Source organism: Manacus candei, unplaced genomic scaffold, assembly GCF_025592945.1.
Source record: "Manacus candei isolate 608988 ecotype Guabito, Panama unplaced genomic scaffold, ASM2559294v1 h1tg000066l, whole genome shotgun sequence".
In the NCBI taxonomy this organism is placed as follows: domain Eukaryota; kingdom Metazoa; phylum Chordata; class Aves; order Passeriformes; family Pipridae; genus Manacus; species Manacus candei.
The window spans coordinates 546,105-566,939 of NW_026138114.1; the positions used below are offsets into that span (position 1 = coordinate 546,105).

The 20,835-nt window shown below is 48.7% G+C and overlaps 1 protein-coding gene across 7 annotated transcripts in view; it reads right to left on the reverse strand.

The window, feature by feature from the left end:
* MAP4 (microtubule associated protein 4) overlaps window positions 1-20,835 on the reverse strand; it is a 142,860-nt gene that overhangs the window by 121,116 nt on the left and 909 nt on the right. The gene's annotated exons all lie outside the window — the stretch shown is intronic.

The window sequence follows — 20,835 nt, forward strand, 5'->3', positions numbered from 1 at the left end:
TCCTGGTAAATTCAGGAGAAGCCTCAAAATGTCATTTGACCTCCCCTTTGCAGGCACAACCTCGCAGAGCTGGGACCTTGGCTTAGGCAGAGCTCTGTTAGGTCAGGTCTGAGTGATCTCCAGCACAGACCAACCTCCCTCCACCCAGGAAACAAGGATCTGGGCATTGACAGGGTGCAGGGGAACAAAAGAAAGCAAACATTCTCCCATTATTTATCACACAGTACCAACATTTCAGATCTCCAGCTAAAATCAGAGCACCTGCGAGTGGATTTGTCCTGTCAGGTGTCAGCAGAAAGCGATACCTGTACCTGGGGAAAGGGAACACGGCAGAGAAAGGTCAGAACAGGGCAGCCAGATAGGCTTCAGATCATTAACATCTACTTACTGGTCTTTTAGCTCGGGGATCACGTTTCCAAGGCACAAAGAAACGCACCTCACCCAAGGTTTTGGGACTCGGGTTGGAAAACAAACCCCCGAACGAAAAAGAGGTCGGTCTGTAAGGGCTGAGTTCCCCTTTTGTAAGGGTGGGCTGAAAACCCAACCAGTGAGAATAAGACCCAAAGGCATTTTGTGTGGATAAACATTTGGTTTGAGCTGGAACACGTTCACATGTTCTGCTGCAAACCCACGGCTTTTAGGGGTTTTAAAACACGGAGTCACCGCTGAGAAAATTCAGGGCAAAAGCGACCGATGAACCCTTCGGATGTTTATTTACAACTGTAGAAGAGTAATTAAGGTTTCTAAAGACAACAAGTTCCTAAAGCAAACAGAAAATTAACTGGAACAGAAGACACACACTCGCTTCCCGTTATGCAACCGCCTCCAAAAGCAGATTTGTTCAATCCGGCGTGAAAAGCCAGGCTGGAGCCTCAGAACCCCCTCAGATGCTGACAGGTTACAACAAGGTGCAGACAGCTGCATTAAACCAGAATAGATGAGCAAATTGCTGCGAGATCTGAGACACCAGACCCGGGCCGGGGTGTCTGACACACACACGGGCTCCCAAATATTCCCCGCAGAGCTCCAGGGGTGAGACCGACCAGCCAAGCTCCCCCTCCCTGCCCCCAGACACTGCAAGGCACTGCTGAACAGGATATTTAGTTAAAGCCTTTTAGAACTGTGAGTAGGTAAAGTCATGACAGAAACAGCCAAAGGTGTGGGGGACATAAAAATCCCACAATCACTGAGGTTGGAAAAGCCCTCCCAGCTCATGGATCCCCCCTGTGCCCGATGCCCACCTTGTCCCCCAGCCCAGAGCACTGAGTGCCACGGCCAGGCCTTCCTGGGACACCTCCCTGTTTATCCAAACCTCCCTGGGCAGCCCCTGCCAAGGCCTCACCACCCTTTCCAGGGAGAAATTCCCCCTGATGTCCAGCCTGACCCTCCCCTGGCACAGCCTGAGGCCGCTCCCTCTCCTCCTGTCCCTTGTTCCCTGGGAGCAGAGCCCCAGGGCTCCCCTCTCTTTTCAAGTGGTTGTAGAGAGTGAGAAGGTCCCCCTGAGAGTTGTGCACTTTTACTTTGCTGCATCTTTGCAGCTTCAATCACAGTAAATAAAAAGCAGAGCAGAGAGGAGCTACAGGGAAAACAAAACATAATCATCTCCCAAGATTCCGTCCCCACAGACCCTGTTTTATTTTGGGAAAGCAGAGGAGCAGAATTATCCTGTCTGTGTTATCAGAGCAATGACAGCCTAAACTAAGGGAGCTGCTGGAACTGTTTTCTCAGATCCTTGTTCTGTGCTTATCAAGGAAAGTGATTCCTGCTCTGAACACGCAGCAAGAGCAGCAGGACTTTGCTCATCAGGACTGGAAGCAGTACAACATGTGTTACTTCACATCACAATCAACTAAATCAGTGCAGACTCACTGCACTGCAAATAACATTCAGAAATCAAAAGCTGCATTAATAAAATATTGCATTATAACTGAATGAAAAATTTCCCCTGTGAAAATGCTTCAGACATGCTAATAAAACTAATTTCCAGCACTACACTTATTCCACCTGATTTCTATTTCTTGCAGCGACTGCAATTCACAGAGTTCTGTTTAGTGCACAGCTTCTTACTGCACAGACCAATTAAAAAATAATTATACCACCCCACTTTTAATCTGGACTTAAAACTGTTCAGCTCAGATTCATTAAGGGGAAGAAAAAAAAAAAAAGAACCAGCTGTTCCCATGTTTATCCACACATTCACTTCTTCCTGGCCAAGACACACAAGGGAAGTTCTGAGACTGCTCCTAAAACCAGATCCAAACAAAACCAGGAGTGATGGGGCCATCAGATACGGGGATGTGAGACCCCCCTGCAGAGCTGGGATCCCCCACATCAGGCCCTGGAGCTGCTGGAGAGAGTCCAGAGGAGGCCCCGGAGCTGCTGCCAGGGCTGGAGCCCCTCTGCTCTGGAGCCAGGCTGGGAGAGCTGGGGGGGTTCCCCTGGAGAAGAGAAGGATCAGGGAGAGCTGAGAGCCCCTGGCAGGGCCTAAAGGGGCTCCAGGAGAGCTGGAGAGGGACTGGGGACAAGGGATGGAGGGACAGGACACAGGGAATGGCTTCCCACTGCCAGAGGGCAGGGTTAGCTGAGATATTGGGAAGGAATTCCTGGTTGTGAGGCTGGTGAGGCCCTGGCACAGGTTGCCCAGAGAAGCTGTGGCTGCCCCATCCTTGGAAGTCTCAAGGCCAGGTTGGATGGGGCTTGGAGCAACCTGGGCTGGTGGAAGGTGTCCCTGCCCATGCCAGGGGGTGGCACTGGATGATCCTTAAGGCCCCTTCCAACCCAAACCATTCCGAGATTCCAGGACCCAGAAGAGCTCTTTCCCTGCTGCCCTCCCTGTGAGAGCAGCAGCCCTGCACTGACAGTTTCCACTCCCAAATACCACCAAGAAAATCCATCTGGGAGGTGGGAATACAGGACAGGGGCCCGTTCACGTCCGAGGAAACCAAAAACTGTGCCAACAGCTCTTCCTGTGCCACCAGGGCTGGGGATTCCTCAGCCAACCCCACCAGGATGAATTCAGTCACTCCTGCTGCCCTCACCTGCAGGAGCTGCTACGGCTCTGAAGTGACTAATTAATGCTCCCACAATTTTAAACACAAATTCCCACCACGAGGAAGACGAGTATAACACACAGTCTGACAGGCAATTCCGTTCCTTTTACAGTTCTCAGCACTTCATTAACCGACAGAAGTAAAACGGTTGTGTTGGAGCTCCAGCAGCCTCCGAAGCTGTTGGCCCCCCCTCCACACAGACATTGCAATTTAAGCTGGAACCAGCACGAGGCTCCCGACGCCTCCAAGGACAACAGAGCAGCTTATCAGGGTGAGAACTGGGAGAGAACAATGAACAACACAACTGCTGGGGGAGAAAGTTGACTTAGAATGAATCAAACTCGCTGTGTTTCTGGCACATCACTGAGTTCTCACTCAGCAAGAGAGAGATACGAGTGTCAACCCCCACAGCCATCACACCAGTTGAATATCCAGGGTTTGCTCTTACTATAAAGCAGTTTTTCCAATCAGTTGCTGATTTTAAAGCAACAGTTTTACAGTCTTAAAAATGGAAACAGGTAGAAAACACGTGGCGTTTCCCCACACACCACTTCCAGCAGGTTGCACTAATACATAAAATCACATTGCTTCCAGAATTTTTGCTGAAAGTCAATAATCTCACACCCAGACTGCAGTGATGGTGTGAGAAGGATTCTCCTCTCATGGCTTTTGGAAAGGCCAGAGGATGCAGAGACAGGAGCACAAAGCACAGATACACCAATTACCAACAGGCAGTAGGGAACACCTGGGGGTTTACTCCAAATATCCCCACACAAGAGATAGTGAATGTTTTTCTTGTGTCCATGACACAGTCACCTTCAGGGAATGTTAAATAAATGCTCCAATGCCTTCATCTCTTACTCTGTCAAGACAGAAGCCCCCTGGAAGTAGAGCCAGGTGAGTTTAACACAGGGCACATCAATTCACTGTAATGAGTTTTCAAACAGAAAACAAACCCCTGAAGCCAAGGATCACTGTTAAGTCATTCTTCATTTCAATCTTGCTTGGCTCCACCTGAAGACCAAAATGATGTTTCTCAATGAAGATTGGAACCACATTTTTTCACTCTTCTGTAACAGCTCATCATTACAATGGTTTGGGTGGGAAGGACTTTAAGGATCACCCAGTGCCACCCCCTGCCATGGGCAGGGACACCTTCCACGAGCCCAGGTTGCTCCAAGAACCATCCAACCTGGCCTTGGACACTTCCAGGGATCCAGGGGCAGCCACAGCTTCTCTAGGCAACCTGGGCCAGGGCCTCTCCACCCTCCCAGCCAGCAATTCCTTCCCAATATCCCATCTAACCCTGCCCTCTGGGAGTTAAAGCCATTCCCTGTGTCCTGTCCCTCCATCCCTTGTCCACAGTCCATCCCCAGCTCTCTTGTAGGCCCTTCTTAGGTACTTAAAATCAATGTAATTGTCAGAAAAATAACCATATCAACCCCCCAAGCAGCAGTTGTGGCAGAACCCACCTCGAAGGTGGAGGAGGGAAGCCCTGATGGCACCTCCACCTGCTCCCAGGCCAGGGCACCCAGCACTGCCAGCTCCTTCCCACAGGACCCACGCAGAACCCCTCTGTGCCAGCCAATACTGGGAGCACTGCACAGTGCCCAGCTGATGAGATCATCCCCAGCAGCAAACTCCAGCAAAAAGCTTTTTGTTACAAGCTGCTCTACTTGAGTTTGCTCCATTTTCAGATTAATTAGTAAAGAAGATGTTTTACAGAAAAATCCACTTTATTATTCCGAAAACATTCAGTACTTTCCCTCTTTTCTCCTCCATTTCTACCTCTTCAGATTTACAATATTTATAAAACACTTTTAAATTTTTGAGCCAAATTATCACAATCACGAGGGGATGAATTCTGGAGGGGTTTTCTGTTTGAGGGTTGGCTTTTTTCCCCATTGGTGTTTGAAAGAAGAAATACTTCCACATTCTACAGCACCACTTGAGTTATACTTTGCATTTATTCCACAAGTGACAAGAACATATTCTGAACTGCCCCTACCTGGTCTTGGGCTGAACACAAAGACAAATAAGGCAGGATGGGAGAGAAGGTTGTTACAGGACAAGGCACTGCTGAAGAATGAGGGGGGGGAATTACATATAAAGTAGAGCATATAATTCCCTTTATTTTTTAATTTTATTTTTTATTTTTTACTTTTCCCCCAGTAAAACCCAAATACTGTTCCTGGGCTCCAGACAGCCAAGTCCTCCACCCTGAACATCACCCAGCATTTGAGGTTCTGAAGCTCCACCTGTCTGAGGGCACTGGCAATGGATTAAACCAAAAATCCAGAGTATTCCAGATAAGTCCACCATGCTCACAGGCCCCAAAGAAGCTGATCCCACAGACACACTGAAGAATATGGAACAAGCACAGGCAACATCAAGCTCCAAGAGCACCAAAGCATCTGCAGAGTCCCTGTTTTCAGTGATGGGTCCACACCTCAGGAGCTGGAGATCCCAGTTCTTTTCCCTCCTCAAGGCAAAAAGCATTCACACCAATCCACCCCACTTTTGGGAGGTGCATCACCACCCAAACACTTCCCACAGCCACTTCTGCACTTAAGGAAAGGCTGAAGGCACGAGTCACAAACCCTGGAAGAGCAGCAAGACGGGGTCTGTCCATCCTCTCCTAACCAGGCATTCCAGGCTTTGCCTTGTTTCAGGAATTGCTTCTGTGTTTCATGCAAGAAACTTGCTGGATAAAACCAAAAATAATCCCAGAACAGTTTGGGTTGGAAGGGACATTAAAGATCACCCAGTGCCACCCCTGCCATGGGCAGGGACACCTTCCACCAGCCCAGGTTGCTCCAAGCCCCATCCAACCTGGCCTTGGACACTTCCAGGGATCCAGGGGCAGCCACAGCTTCTCTGGGCAACCTGTGCCAGAGCCTCCCCACCCTCCCAGCCAGGAATTCCTTCCCAATATCCATCTATCCCTGCCCTCTCCCAGTTTAAATGGCTGCAGAGCTGAGATTTGCCACTGTACAGAACTGAAACCAAGCCCAGCACGGGGGCTTTTCTTGGTGGCCAGACCAGAGAAATGAAGAACAAAGACAAAACCCAGAAGCCTTGCAGTGTTTGGGAACCAAAGGAACCTCTGATTATCTCCTATGCAGTGACCAACCCCGCAGATCTCCAGGGAGGAACGGGCTGTGCATTCCCAGCTCACTGTCCAGAAGGGAACTCGGAGCCTTCAGAGAGTTTCACCCTGTGGTTGGTTTGTTCTTCCCTTCACCCAGGGATGTGCAGCCTCAGCCAGACTGAATGAATGAGTCACTTCATTAACCCCCAGTTTACACAAAGGACACGTGAGAGCAAGAGCCTGCCTTGAATCCAATCAACCCACTGAGCACCTGGAAAACACTCAATTTGTCTTTTTTCTTGAATATATTTTAAAAACCAATTAGTAGACTGACAGAAGTAATTTAGTAAAAACTAGCTGAGAGAGAGAACAACCCACAAGGCAATCTCCAGATTAAAAACATAAGATTTTAGTCATAAAACACAGCCTACACCCCTGTTTAGTAAATGAAAACTCTCCTCCCAATACACAACCCCCTCTTTTGGTATTATGCTTCTGAAAAGTGCAACATAAAGCAATTCATCTAGAAATTACAGCTCCTGTACTTTGACAGATTCCCAGAAAAACCCTCACAGGAGATAAGCAGGGAGAGGAGAGTGTCTGGTGTGACCTGAATGCCTCAGGTGTGACACTCAGAGGACAAAGGTAACGCTGGTAAGCAAAGATAATTTTTATTTGCACTTATTGAGACTTCTGAGCTGGGTTGTTTCCTCGACACCGCCAGCACCAGCACTCCCCTGTGCACAGGGCACTGCCTTCGAGGAAGGAAAGGCATTTTCTGGGGTGGTGAAGGTGAAGAGACTCGGAAAGAGCCAAATCCTGCCCCTGGGACTGAGCACACCCTCGGCCAGTCTGCTGGGGACACCGAGCTGTGGGGAAGGGATGGGGCACCCAGAGGGACCGGGACAGGCTGGACAGGTGGGGCCGTGCCAACCTCAGGGGGTTCAACGAGGCCAAGGGCAAGGTCCTGCACAGGGGTCAGGGCAATCCCAAACACAAACAGGCTGGGGGTGAAGGGCTGGGGAGCCCTGAGGAGAAGGACTGGGAATGTTGGGGGGGAGAGGCTGGACATGGCCCAGCACAGAACTCTCCCTGTGCCCTGGGCTGATCCCACAGAGGGGCAGCAGGGCAGGGGGGATTCTGCCCCTCTGCCCCTGTCTCAGCTGAGACCCCCCTGCAGAGCTGCCCCAGCCCTGGGAACAGCAGCAGGAGGACGTGGAGCTGCTGGAGAGAGTCCAGAGGAGGCCCCGGAGCTGCTGCCAGGGCTGGAGCCCCTCTGCTCTGGAGCCAGGCTGGGAGAGCTGGGGGGGTTCCCCTGGAGAAGAGAAGGCTCCAGGGAGAGCTGAGAGCCCCTGGCAGGGCCTGAAGGGGCTCCAGGAGAGCTGGAGAGGGACTGGGGACAAGGCATGGAGGGACAGGACACAGGGAATGGCTTCCCACTGCCAGAGGGCAGGGTCAGATGGGATATTGGGAAGGAATTGCTGGCTGGGAGGGTGGGCAGGCCCTGGCACAGGTTGCCCAGAGAAGCTGTGGCTGCCCCTGGATCCCTGGAAGTGTCCAAGGCCAGGCTGGAGCAACCTGGGCTAGTGGAAGGTGTCCCTGCCCATGGCAGAGGGTGGAACTGGATGAGCTTTCATGTCCCTCCCACCCAAACCCTTGTGGGATTCTGTGATCTGCCCACACAACCCCACAGGGCCCAGAGGCAGCAGCACTGAAGCTCCTGATGGATCCCTGAGGCTCCAGTGGCTCAGAGGACACAGCCCACCCCCCCCACCTGAGCATCAAATGAAGTGATCAGTGAAGGGTAAAGCAGAAAACCTGTCCCTGCACAAACCCATGTAAATGAACCTTTTGCCTGGCCTGTTCTTGTGGTTCTTACATTTTAATTTCTTTTAATATGCTCTAGAGTGGGGAGTGCAATTCTGTCCCGCTGACTTAAAACATACATCAGAATAACTGACTCACATCACTCTGCTGCTCATGCTAAATTATTTGTATTTATTCCTCTGATCCCACAAAAAAAAAAAAAAAGTAAGTTTAGGCTTGAATTTAAAGCATTAGCAGGATTGCTGAAAGAAAACTGCTTTGAAAAAGCCTGTTATCAGTCAATAAGTGCAGCTGGTGGATACTCAGCTTCCCTTGTAGTCTGACCTCTCTCACATCACAGGAACATCTTTCAGGTTAATGCAAAGCTTGTTTCATAAATAACAAGATCCTACAGTCTTTAAATTGAAAATTAAACTAATTTAAGGACAAAATGCAGGTCCTCCAAGGCACTTTGTAAGTGACCTTGCTTTGAAAGGTTAAAAATTCAGTGTGGAAAATGACACTACTGCAGGTGATCCCTGTGTGATACAAGATATTCCTCACCAGAGCCCACCTCTATTTACTTCTTTCTTTCAGAGGGCAGTTCCTAACCTATGTTTATATTTTATTCCTGAATTTATAAGTTGTGAAGTTTCTTTTGAGCAGTACAACTGTTTAGAGTAAAGTAAGGTTCTACAGTTGCACAGCCACGGTGCCCTAATGCATTTCAACTTGGATTAACTATTTTAATGCACTTGTTGTGCTCCCCCTCACACACATGTGCAAAATTACTTCAGCACAACGCTGAATTATTCAAATAGAGTTGATAAAATAACTGCCACTGAAACTTTGATGAGATGTTAAAGATCTATAACCATCAGTCCTGCTTCCCTCCTCAGGCATCAGCTGCCACCCCTTCAATTAAAAAAAAAATGAGCAAAAGCAGAGTTACTGAACACCACAAACACCTCCTGTAAAAACACATCAAACAACAAACGCACTCTAACTCCACACAGATTTTTAAGAGCAAGTTTTGCACTGTATAATTTCCTGTTGAGCTCACATTCAACCATTTGATTACATCAGCACCTCACGATGATCTTGGAAGATGTGAAGCTTGCCAGGGAATTTCATCTGGGAAACGCAACAGGCACAGTCAGCATTTTTGGCTGCTGAAAATTAAGTCTACAGATAAATTACATACTAGAGAAAATAAACACGCCCCGGACTCGAAGGAAGAAAAGCAGTTTAATTTTGATCAACTGTGGGCATTTTCCATGTTTTTTACAGGCATATCCCAGATGAAGAGCAGCCAGGGCCCTTCCAGAATCAAAATTCCAGGAAGGCAGCTGGCACTACCCGTTGCCAGAGGACACCTTGTCTGTGGGACCCAAGGGAAACCAGGGAATCTGGTCTTGGCACCTACACCATCTGGAGTTCTGGGATAATAAATGGGCATTTAGGTCCTACTTCAAGATCACAGCCCGACTACACCAAGAATATTTCTCTTGGACAATTCCTGTTCCTCCCACTCCCCACGTGCCATTTCCTGAACAGAAAGGGGACAAAGAAAGGGATACCCAGAGAAGCTGTGGCTGCCCCTGGATCCCTGGAAGTGTCCAAGGCCAGGTTGGACGGGGTTTGGAGCAACCTGGGCTGGTGGGAGGTGTCCCTGCCCATGGCAGGGGGTGGCACTGGGTGGGCTTTAAGGTCCTTTCCAACCCAAATGATTTTTCACACATCAATCAGAAGCAGATTCCCCCATCTATTTTCCTGAGGATGACACTCCAAAGCATCACCACTATCCCAAAACTCAATGACCAAGAAAACCAGTCAATACTCCAGTTTAAAGTAAAACCCCCAAGATCAATATTCCATTTGAAATCCACGTGAACATCAGACTCCCAAGAACAGCCAGTGCTGATCTGGACTCCAAGGGCAGACTGGGAAGGCTCAGAGGGTTCAGTGACTCCCTGCCAGAATCCAGCTGGATTCCCTGCGAGTTTGTGTCGCTGCCTCCTCACGAGCCCTGTTGAGGAACTGCAAACTGCTTTAGAAACCTCAGTTTTGCCCTATCGAGAGCATAAAAAGCCAGTTTTCACTCTGATCACTGCACAGTCCATGGCAGGTTTGCCATCCTGGTAAGGGGGGACAGAAAGTGCAGGTGGAAGGCAGGAATCCCCTGGTCAGGCATTGTTGGGGACATGCACACAAATAAAGCCACACACAGGAAATCACCCACAGAAATGAAAAAATAATACATATTCCTGGCTTCAATTGAAAAAGCAAAGGCCAGAATAGCTCTTGGAGGTTCAGACTTGAAGACACAAGTGTTTGGGAATGACACAGCAGCTTATGGAGGAGATTAGAAGTAGCCTGGAAAGAGTTAAATCTTTAAGAGGAATCCTGGACAACTCTGTCCTTACTGTAACCTCCCTTCCTCTGCTCTGCCCTGGTCACTCCCTTACTTAATTCCATAAATGTGTTGCTCTCACTTTCCCAAGAGGACTCAAGTTACCAGGACCCTCTGGAGTGTTATTTTCTGTTCTGCCGTTTAACAGTCAGTTACCAAAATAACTCTTCTCTTCTCTCAGTGTCACCTCTGGACCATTTCCTCCTCTCATTATATAACCAGGGAGCTCTGCTTTAAAAGGGAATCTCCTTTTATCACAGGAAGTCAATCCCCCAAGGGGAAAAAACATCAGGTCTGTGGTATGTTTAAACAAGACACCGTCAGCTGATGCCAGCCAGAGTCAGGATTTCTGGGAGCAGTGGATCACATCCCGTGCTACAACCAACCCTCCAACAGCCTTTCTGAAAGGGCCTTGTAGTAAAAAAAAGAAAATTACCCTGCACTGAATACATCCAGATGGCCTTAAACGGGATTTGGGAAGCAAGGGACAGGAATAAGGGAGGAAAACAACAGCGTAGGATGGACGGGAGTTTGGGATAGAGAGAAGGAAGGAGGAGAGGGAGGAACAGAGAGAGGGAAGGAGGAGAGGGAGGAACAGAGAGAGGGAAGGAGGAGAGGGAGGAACAGAGAGAGGGAAGGAGGAGAGGGAGAAACAGAGAGAGGGAAGGAGGAGAGGGAGGAACAGAGAGAAGGAAGGAGGAGAGGGAGGACGAGAGAGAGGGAAGGAGGATAGGGAGGAACAGAGAGAGGGAAGGAGGAGAGGGAGGAACAGAGAGAGGGAAGGAGGAGAGGGAGGAACAGAGAGAGGGAAGGAGGAGAGGGAGGAACAGAGAGAAGGAAGGAGGAGAAGGAACAAAGAAGGAAAAGGGGAGGAAGGAGCAAGGAGAGGAAGGAACGAGGAAGAGGAGGAAGGAGAAGGAACAAGCAGAAGAAAGAAGGAAAGGGAGGAACAAGAAGCAGGAGCAGGGGAGCAGAGTAAAACCTGTGGCACAAAACCAGCTCGTTAACTAGGTAATTAAGGAAATATAACAAATCAATGCTTTAGAACTAAAGGCCTTTGTGAATCCCAACCCTTTCCTAATCCATCACTACCTGAAGGGGATTCCAGGAGCTGCTGCTGGCAGAGAGCAGCGGGCAGGGACCTCTCTGTGGACAAACGGGGAAATCCTGCAGGAATTCCCGTCTCCAGAGAAAAGCAGGGTGCAGAGGAGCCTCCAAGAGCTGTTCAGAGACAAGCACAGGAGGGTGTGCCCACGGGGAAAGTCTGTCAGCAGGACCAGCAATTACCGCTAATTTGGCAAGTTAAAAACCCTCGCTGCAGAAAATTGAGCTGGAAGGGGAAAGGAGTTTCCTCGTGTTCCCCAACTCAGCTGCCTGTTTATTCCTTCTGGGAGAGGGAAACGCCGTGGAAGCTGCCAGCAGAGGAGCACAAAGCATCAGGATAACACAGAATACCCCGAGTTAAAGAGTTGTTGCAGTTCTAAGGACAAGATAACGACTGATGCAACAATCTCAAAAAGTTGGTAGTTTAGGGGTTTTTTTAACACCATTAATACCCAGAGGTCTCAAATAAATATGCGGCTTTTTGGATAAAATTTGGGTTTCAGCAAGCAGGCAATGCCTTACAACACTCCTCTGCATTCAGATGCAGAGCTCTTAATTCCTAGTAAAACCACCACTGCTGTCAGGGGGAAGTACAAGCCTAAAAATGGTACTTTTAGTCAAATTATAGCATCTCTGCTTAAAAGTGAATTCCCAAGCTGAAAATAGATTGGACCGAAAGCAAATCAGCTCGAGTTACATCAACCCAGTGCTAATGCAGATATACATCCCTATAAATCCAGTCATTCACCAATTACACCAGGGCAAGCTCCTAAGAGGGTCACTCCAGGACAAATATGTAATCCCCAATGTGACACTTGATCCTATTGCCCTACATGCTCTGTCCAAATCCCAATGCAAAAAAAAAGTACATTTTACCTAAAAAAAAAAAAAAAAAAATACAACCAAAAACCAGTTAAAAAAAAAAATCCAGTGCTCAGAACACGAGATGGAAATATCCTTTAATTCTCGTGTCCTAAGTGCTTAAATAGGTTAAAATACAGCCTAAGGAAAATAATATATATATATATATATATATGTGCTTTAAGCATAAAGATATCGTGCAGAAATTAACTCTGCAGGTTACATCTGTTGTAGTATCATGTATAAATGCAAATTTATTGCATAAAACAGAGCTTGAGCCACCCACAGCATCCTGCAGAGTCCCCAGCAGGACCACTGGACACAAGTACTGGGTGACAAAGGTCATGGCAAATCACCCCAAAAGCATTTAATGCAAGATTTAAACCTCAGTGACGACTCATCCTGGTGATCACACCCCAAAGCTTTGCCCAGCTGTGCTGCTGGAGGTGGAACAAACTCCCACCCTCGGGAGCTGCTTCCTGCAAACCTCGGCAGGAGCACCTTGAAATCACACCCAGCAAGTGCTGAGTGACCAAACATTCACAGGATCCAGAGTTCCAGGATGGTTTGGGTAGAAGGGGCCTTAAAGTCCATCCAGTGCCACCCCTGCCATGGGCAGGGACACCTCCCACTAGCCCAGAGTGCTCCAACCTGGCCTTGGACACTTCCAGGGATCCAGGGGCAGCCACAGCTTCTCTGGGCAACCTGTGCCAGGGCCTCCCCACCCTCCCAGCCAGGAATTCCTGCCCAATCTCCCATCTAACCCTGCCCTCTGGCAGTTTGAAGCCATTCCCTCTTGTCCTATCCCTCCATCCCTTGTCAATAGTTTATATTTCTTGGAGCTCCTCCATGCCCTGCAAGGCCACAATCAGGTCACCCCAAAGCTTCTCCTCTCCAAGCTGAACAATCCCAGCTCTCCCAGCCTTTGCTCCCAGCAGAGCTGCTCCATCCCTCTGATCACCTTGGTGCCTCCCCTGGACTCTCTCCAACAGCTCCATGTCCTTGCTGTGCTGTTCCCCAGGGCTGGAGGCAGCACTCAGAGTTACAGGCAAAGCAACACTGGTGAAGCTGTGCATCAGGAACTCCCCACTGGGAACCCAACAGCAGGTCCCAACACAATATATTTCATTTACTACTGCACATTTACATCACTTAAATCCACAGCTCCTGCTAAGAAGTCCAAAACATCCAGTTCTTACCATCTAGAACCCTTTTTATAACTGCTCTGATTCACGACCGACAAGAGAAACGATTCACTCCCACCACAGAAGCCCAAAGGAAGGAAGAGTGAGTGACTCAGGGCTTTGTCTCATTCTTTGCCTCATTTAGAGCCTCTGCTGGGGCTGCTGGGGGAGTTTTGTCTTTGCTCTCCCAGTTCTGAAGTGTCCAATTACCTAATTAATAGTAGAGAAAGTATCCATGGACAGCAGAAGAACTCCTCTGAGATTCCTTAAGACCAGCACAGATAAGCACAGGAGCATCTTTTACAAGAGCACACACTTAATGAAACAGCAACAGAGAAATGGCCTTGACAGAGTCAGAAATTGAGGTCAAACACAAAAAAAAGCACCAGAAAGAGGAAGGAGAGGAAAAAACCCCATCAGCAACACCAAAAACTCCCCATCCCCAGAAATGTCCCAGGCCAGGCTGGACAGGGCTTGGAGCAACCTGGGCTAGTGGCAGGTGTCCCATGGCAGGGGGTGGGACTGGATGAGCTTTAAGGTCCCTTCCCACCCAAACCATTCTTGGATTGTAGGAAAATGAAACATTTCAGATTCCGTGTTCTTGGTGATAACACCATTTCAGTTCCCCAGAAAGGGAACCCGAGTGCAGACAGATATTTGTAGGACTTAATTATTAATTAATTAATTCCTGCAGACAGGCAGGAATTAAGCACTTGGAACTGCTATGAACAGGATGCTAATGGGAATCTGAAAGTTGTGCTTCACTGACACTTTTCCTGTAATCCCCAGGCATTTTTTAAGCACCTAACCATTAGTAGTTTTAATTTGACTGGGTTTCAGACACAGAGAGAGGAATTCCAAGTGCTTAATTCCTGCCTGTACCCTAATTACTGTCTGCACTCAGGTTCCCTTTTTGGGGAACTGAAACAGTGGAACCATCAAACACAAGAACAGTGACTTTGGATTAGGGGTCTGATTTTGATGAGGGGTCTGGAGCATCCCCCTAATGAGCAGAGACTGCAGGAGCTGGGCCTGGTCAGTCTGGAGGAGAGAAGGTGAGAGGGGATCCATCAATCCCCACAAATCTCCCAAGGGCTGTCAGGAGGGTCCCACACTCTGCTCAGGTGCCCAGGGACAGGACGAGGAGCCATGGCCACAAACCAAACCACAGCAAGTTCCACCTCAACCCCAGGCAGAACTTCTCTCCACGAGGGTGGAGAGCCTGGAACAGCTGCCCAGGGAGGGTGTGGAGTCTCCTCTCTGGAGACATCCCAGTCCCACCTGGACACAACCCTGTGTCACCTGCTCAGGTGACCCTGCCTTGGCAGGGGGCTGGATGATCTCCAGGTGTCCTTTCCAATCCCAACCATTCCATGATCCTGGTTTAAGCCTTTCCAGTGAAGGTCTGCATGGTTTGGGGTGGCCTTTTTCATCCCAAGCCTTAATGCTCTGCACTGCTCTTACTCACCCCCCTGACAGTGTTTCTCCATCTCACTCTTTGATGAGTTTGATGAGTGCTCAGCATCCTCTTCTCTGAGCAGTTCTTCCTACTTCCCCTTTAACAGAACTGATGCAGCTTCCAAAAATAATTGCAGAAATCCCACCTGAGCACCAACCCATTTCTCAGCACTGCAGTCCCAGCGTGACAACCTGATAAAAACCATAACATGGAGGAAGGATGGAGCCTCAAACCAGCTTTGTTGTAGGAAAAAAAAAAAAAAGCCATAATAATACAGAAACAAACCCTCAGCATCAACTCCTGGGAGGACAAACTGCCAGAGCATCTCCAGCAAAGAGCTGGAGTCACACACACCCCCCAGTCAGGACAAGAAACAAGTGGGAGGGGAAGAGATAAGACCAGGTAAAAGCCCGTGGGTGTTTTTCGGCCCCTTTCAGAGGATTTTAAGTATTTCACAAGCATCAGTGCAATCACATGGAGATGTTTGCTCCAACCCTCAGTGTGAGAGCCGAGGGTTTGCACTCCCAAGGATGAATTGAGCCCCTGTTGGAGCACTTCGGGAGTCGCAGCTCCAGGGTATGTAAACACACTTTGAAACTCCCTGATAAATGCTCCCATAGTTTTACTTTGTTTAAAGCAAGTGTCAACACCCTAAATTCAGCTGAAAAAAACAGCTTTTGGGGATGATGTAGCTCTAATGCAATTTTACAAAAGGAACAATGACTCACTCCCAGGCGGGAATGTGTTGGAAGTGTATGACCTAATACTCGGAGAAGTTTGCTTTTCCAAAAAGATCCAGTTTTAATCTGTGCAGTATCTCCCCAGCCAGTAAAGTCGTTAAAAGGGAGAGCTTTTGCACAAAGCAATTCACAAAATTACCTCTTTTGTGGCTTTTTTTTTTTTACATCTTGTCAAAATCCAACCAGCCAATCCCCCGCTTACCCAAGCCCAATTTCAAACCTCAGGCTGGCCATTTCTCCCTGGAATTCCACCACTGGGCTGGCTCTCCAGCCCAGGTCATTGGAGGGAAGGAGAGCCCTGCCCCAACGTGCCAGGCAGCACGAAGAGTTCAGCAGCAAAGGGGGATGGAGGTGCTAAATTCAAGCTTTGGTACAGGGCAGATATGAGACATTAGCAAGCCCTGAGCACTTGACTGACGAGCAGGACAAGCTGACTTCACGCTCGACTGGATTCCCAACAGTCCTGCTGAGGATCCTCCAGCGCTGAAGGGTTGGTTTTTCAGATGTTCTCTTCAGACAGCAGCTCTACAGCTCTCTGAAGAGCTTTGGTGGAATGACAGAGAGCCCCAAACGATTTGCTGTGTTTAAAATGCCAGTGACCAGCCCTGAGTCGGGCCCTGCCCCGTCCCAGCCTCTCCTCTGCTCATACTTGCAAATACTCCGGGTAAAAAGGGGGCGAAGTGTAGGTGGAAAATGGGAGTGAGTGACACGGGCTAATCAGGATTTTAATCATGCTAATGGATGTGATTAACTGCATACTTCTCCCCGAGCAGCCCCATGGCTGCTCATCCCACCTTAATCCCCGGCTACACCATGTGTGTCACGTCACCCCGGGCACGGGGACACACCTGGCACCTAACCCTCCTCCCACCCACCCAGCAAAACCTGCCACCCTGCCAGCACAGCCACCTGGGGCAGGGGATGGACTCCAGCCCTGCACTGGACTCTCCTCTCAGAAAGAGTTACAGCTGGAAATCCAACCTCGGCCAAGGAAAGCCAATCCAGGGCCTATTGCATTACACAAACCTCCCTCAGTAATGACACTACCACTCTTTCTTTTTTTTTTTATTTGCTGGCTTAGCCCAAATCACAGGGACGTTGGGAGCTTTATCTCAACGTTAGTATCTTGCTACTCCCTGGAGGAGCCACTAATTCAGCAGTTGCCAGACAAAATGGGACTAAAATAAGGCAAGGGTTAAAAGAGCAACAACAAGGAGTAGCCTTTTGTAAGAGCGAGGGAAGAAATCAGACCCTTCCCTCACTGTCTCCAGGGGAGAACAGAATAAATAACCCAGCATCCCTCCCACCTTCCAGCAGACATTTCCAGGGAGGAACGTGCATTATGGAGTTTGAATGCCCCATCATTTACATACACAGCCATTTTTCACCCAGGGAGGAACTCACACTTCCCATTAACACAGTGTTGCCATGTTTTCTGCAGCAACAACTGCAAATATCCTGCTCTCAAGCATTCTTAAATACGGGCTTGTGTGGCAACACACCTAACTGGATAATTTAATCAGAGGGGTCTGAGACTAGTCTTGTTTGGGACAAACCCTTAGCACCACCCTGATGTGTTTTTTTAAGAGCTCCAGAGCATCACACCAATGTCTGTTCATAACCCTTTGGGGCCAGATCTCCCAGTAATTTCAAATAACTTCAATATTTAATAATTTCTAACATAAAACTTGATTAAGAAGCAACACAGAGCGCTGTGTGAGCCACAAGCATTTCATTCTTCTCGCCACCAAGTTCAAATCTGCATAACATCCACAGCAGCTGATTCCACTGACCTTTCCGTCCCACAAGAAATTCTTTTACACGAGCAGAACACTGAGCCATGAAACCGGTTCCTGAGCTGTGGGAGGCTGCAGAAATCCACCCCACAGGGGTGTGCAGCCCCAGCCTACCTGCCCAGTTATTCCCAAGGGCTGAGCAGACTCAGCCCAGCTTTTACGCCGCCTCCTCAGGAGCCTGATGCAAAGGACACCCACCCTTTCTTTGGGAGCTCAGATCCAAGGGACACCCACCCTTTCTTTGGGAGCTCAGATCCAAGGGACACCCACCCTTTCTTTGGGAGCTCAGACCCAAGGGACACCCACCCTTTCTTTGGGAGCTCAGACCCAAGGGACACCCACCCTTTCTTTGGGAGCTCAGATCCAAGGGACACCCACCCTTTCTTTGGGAGCTCAGATCCAAGGGACACCCACCCTTTCTTTGGGAGCTCAGATCCAAGGGACACCCACCCTTTCTTTGGGAGCTCAGATCCAAGGGACACCCACCCTTTCTTTGGGAGCTCAGACCCAAGGGACACCCACCCTTCCTCCAGGAGCTGAGCCCCGTGGCAGATGAGGGCTTCCTGCTCTGCCACCATCCCCTGGGCTGCAATCAGAGCCCTCCTTCCCTCCTCCCCAGCTGAGCATCACTCCACTGGCCTCCAAGGAGCAATAAAGCCCAGAGATAATCAGTTCAGTTGCTGTGGACACAGACGTTTGGCTAAGCAGGAGATTCATCTGTTTTAGTTGGGACAGGAAGAATAAACACGGAGCTCCAGGAAATAACTCCCTGCCTTCCAGAGCAGTATCAGCTTCTGCAATTTGCCTTTGAAACCCCAGAAGTACATGAACAAAGTATCATCTTGTTGTCTACAATCAGACTGGCAACAACACGATGATTAACGTGCCTTGAACTCTTCATCCTCAGCGGGAGACTGGAATTTTATCTTCCAACCTGTGTCTGGACTAGCAAAATAAATGAATTGGGACTTTTCTGGGCCAAACCAGGGTATAGTTACACGTTACTTGGCTTTTAAGTAACCATCACTTTCATTTGAATTGCAAGCAGCTTGAATTCACCCTGACAGACTCAGACCTTGTCTGACCAGTGGTTTCCCTTAGTCATAAGTTTGGTGTGTACCAGAATCTGGAAGTCTGCACATGATGCAGAGAGACAATCTTAGTCCAAGTACTGGGTTCTTAGCTGAAGAGATCATTAGTTTAGCAAACAGGAGGTAAGTTTAAGCTGGAGGCACAGGAGAGCAAGGCCTGTGCTAACAGCAGTAGACCTACACCAGACCTGAACTCTGCAAGAACTCAAACGAATCTGAGCCATTAAACAGGATTTATTTCTAGGGAAGTAAGGCAACCACTAAAATACTACAGGGGTTGGGACCTCAAATATAATTATAGCTCCATTCCCTAAAATAAGGGCTGTGTCAGCCCTTTTACCAGAAAGAACATGCAACTCATTTGTTTAAACTGAGCACTCATCAGACTTCGCATAACGAGCTTAAGACTGGAAATCCAATCACATCCCAGCCTCCACACAGCCCCACCTTCTGCCCCTCCAAAAACCCAATTTGATTCTGTTGCTCAGGCTGTTGGAGGGGTAGGGGTGTTTAATATCAGGACAGAAGAGTTTAAGCAGTGCTTTGGTGATTAAAGCCTTGACTTAACTGCCTGTGTCCTGGGAAGGGGAGGTACGAGTGCACTAAGCCCAAAAACCTCAGAGTTAGTATTTCCATCTTGAAACGGCACTGACCAGCACACCCTGCTACCAGGGGGAGTCCAAGGTGGTTTCAGCAGTCCCTGGGAGGCTGTTGTGTGATCACAGCCCTCCTGGTCCCTCTGCTCCACTCCCCACAGTGCCCAGAGCCAGCTCACCCAGGGATGAGTTACCCACCCCAGCACCCCACTCACCACCTTCAAAGCTCCCCACAGACAAATGAGGCAGCTCCTTAAAACAGATCTCCAGATATGCTGCAAGGGTGAGGTCCTGCAGCTCCCAGAGCCGGGTCCTGCTGTCCCACAGCCCTGGGAGCTGCCCCAGGGCCACGGGCACTGCCTGACAGCCACTGGCTTCTCACAAACAAGCTGATAAAGTCAGATATTAAAGCCCCAGCGAGTCTCTGCCAGCACAAGCCTCCTACCAACAGGCTTCCCGTTTGTTCTTTAAGGACAGGAGTGACATAATCCCCTCCTAACACCCTCTGAGGGCTGGGGGGGAACGAGGGGTGACCCACAAACTGTCCCCATGGCAACACTGGGCTCCAGTTGGACTTGCAGGGCTGGGATCTTCAAGCCACTGACCCTTCTTTGTATTATCTGATATTTCCCTGATGTCATTGCTGCAGAGACACACAAAAACAGATTTAATATCCACGGCCTTCAGCTTTAGAGTCAACAATCACAGCCACAAACAGATCAGCTATTCTGCCTTCAAGCTTATTATTTGTCACTAACATGTAATTATCACCACCAAAGAAAACAAAAGGCACAGGATATTGCTGCTGTCGCAACGGCAAGTCAGTTGAGCTTCTTTTTCAAACTGAGAAAGCCCATCTCTTCTGATGCAAGAAAGCCAAAAAGGACAAAAAAAAAAAATAAAAAAGTTAAGAAGAGCATCTGGAAAGATAATAATCAAATCCATCGGTTCTTGCAAGGAAAATAAACAAAAAAGACACACAGTGAAATTAGCAGACAGGTCAACATCACCATCAGCACAATCCTACCGTGAAGCTGAATATTTCTGAGTTACAATTTGCCCTTCCCAATGAAAGGAGGAGTTAATCAAACTGCAGCAGCACCTTGCAGATATAACACAGCAAAACCACACCAGATGGAATAACCAAGGCCTGGCAAGGAGGAACCAAGCTTTAAAGTTGTAAAACTCCAGCCCAGCCCAGCCCCTTCAGTTTACAAAATGAAGCTACAGCAGCATCACACGCAGGGCAGGAGGCCCCGAGCAAGGCTTGCTACTCCACCCCTGAAATACTGAGCAGGACTTGCGTGTCTATTATGTTATTCAAGAAGCCTCTCAGCTGAAACTGTGAGCTGGGGAGAACGTGGTTCCTTGAATAGAGGAGCGCAGCTTTAAAACTAAGAAAAGAAAATTAGGGGAAAAGCTAAAATAAATGAGTTTATTTGTCAAATCCACGCAGCAATCAGGGGAAAGAAAGAAAGAAGAAAGGGAGCAACCAAGTAAGAGAGATCAAGAAGCACCTAAAGAAAAGAGACCCCAACATCTAAATTCGGGTTTAATACGTTCAGAGATCAGGTTTTCGATATGTTCCCAGACCACGGTTTGGACACACCCCTGCAGGACAGGGAGAGCTTACACACAGCCTAC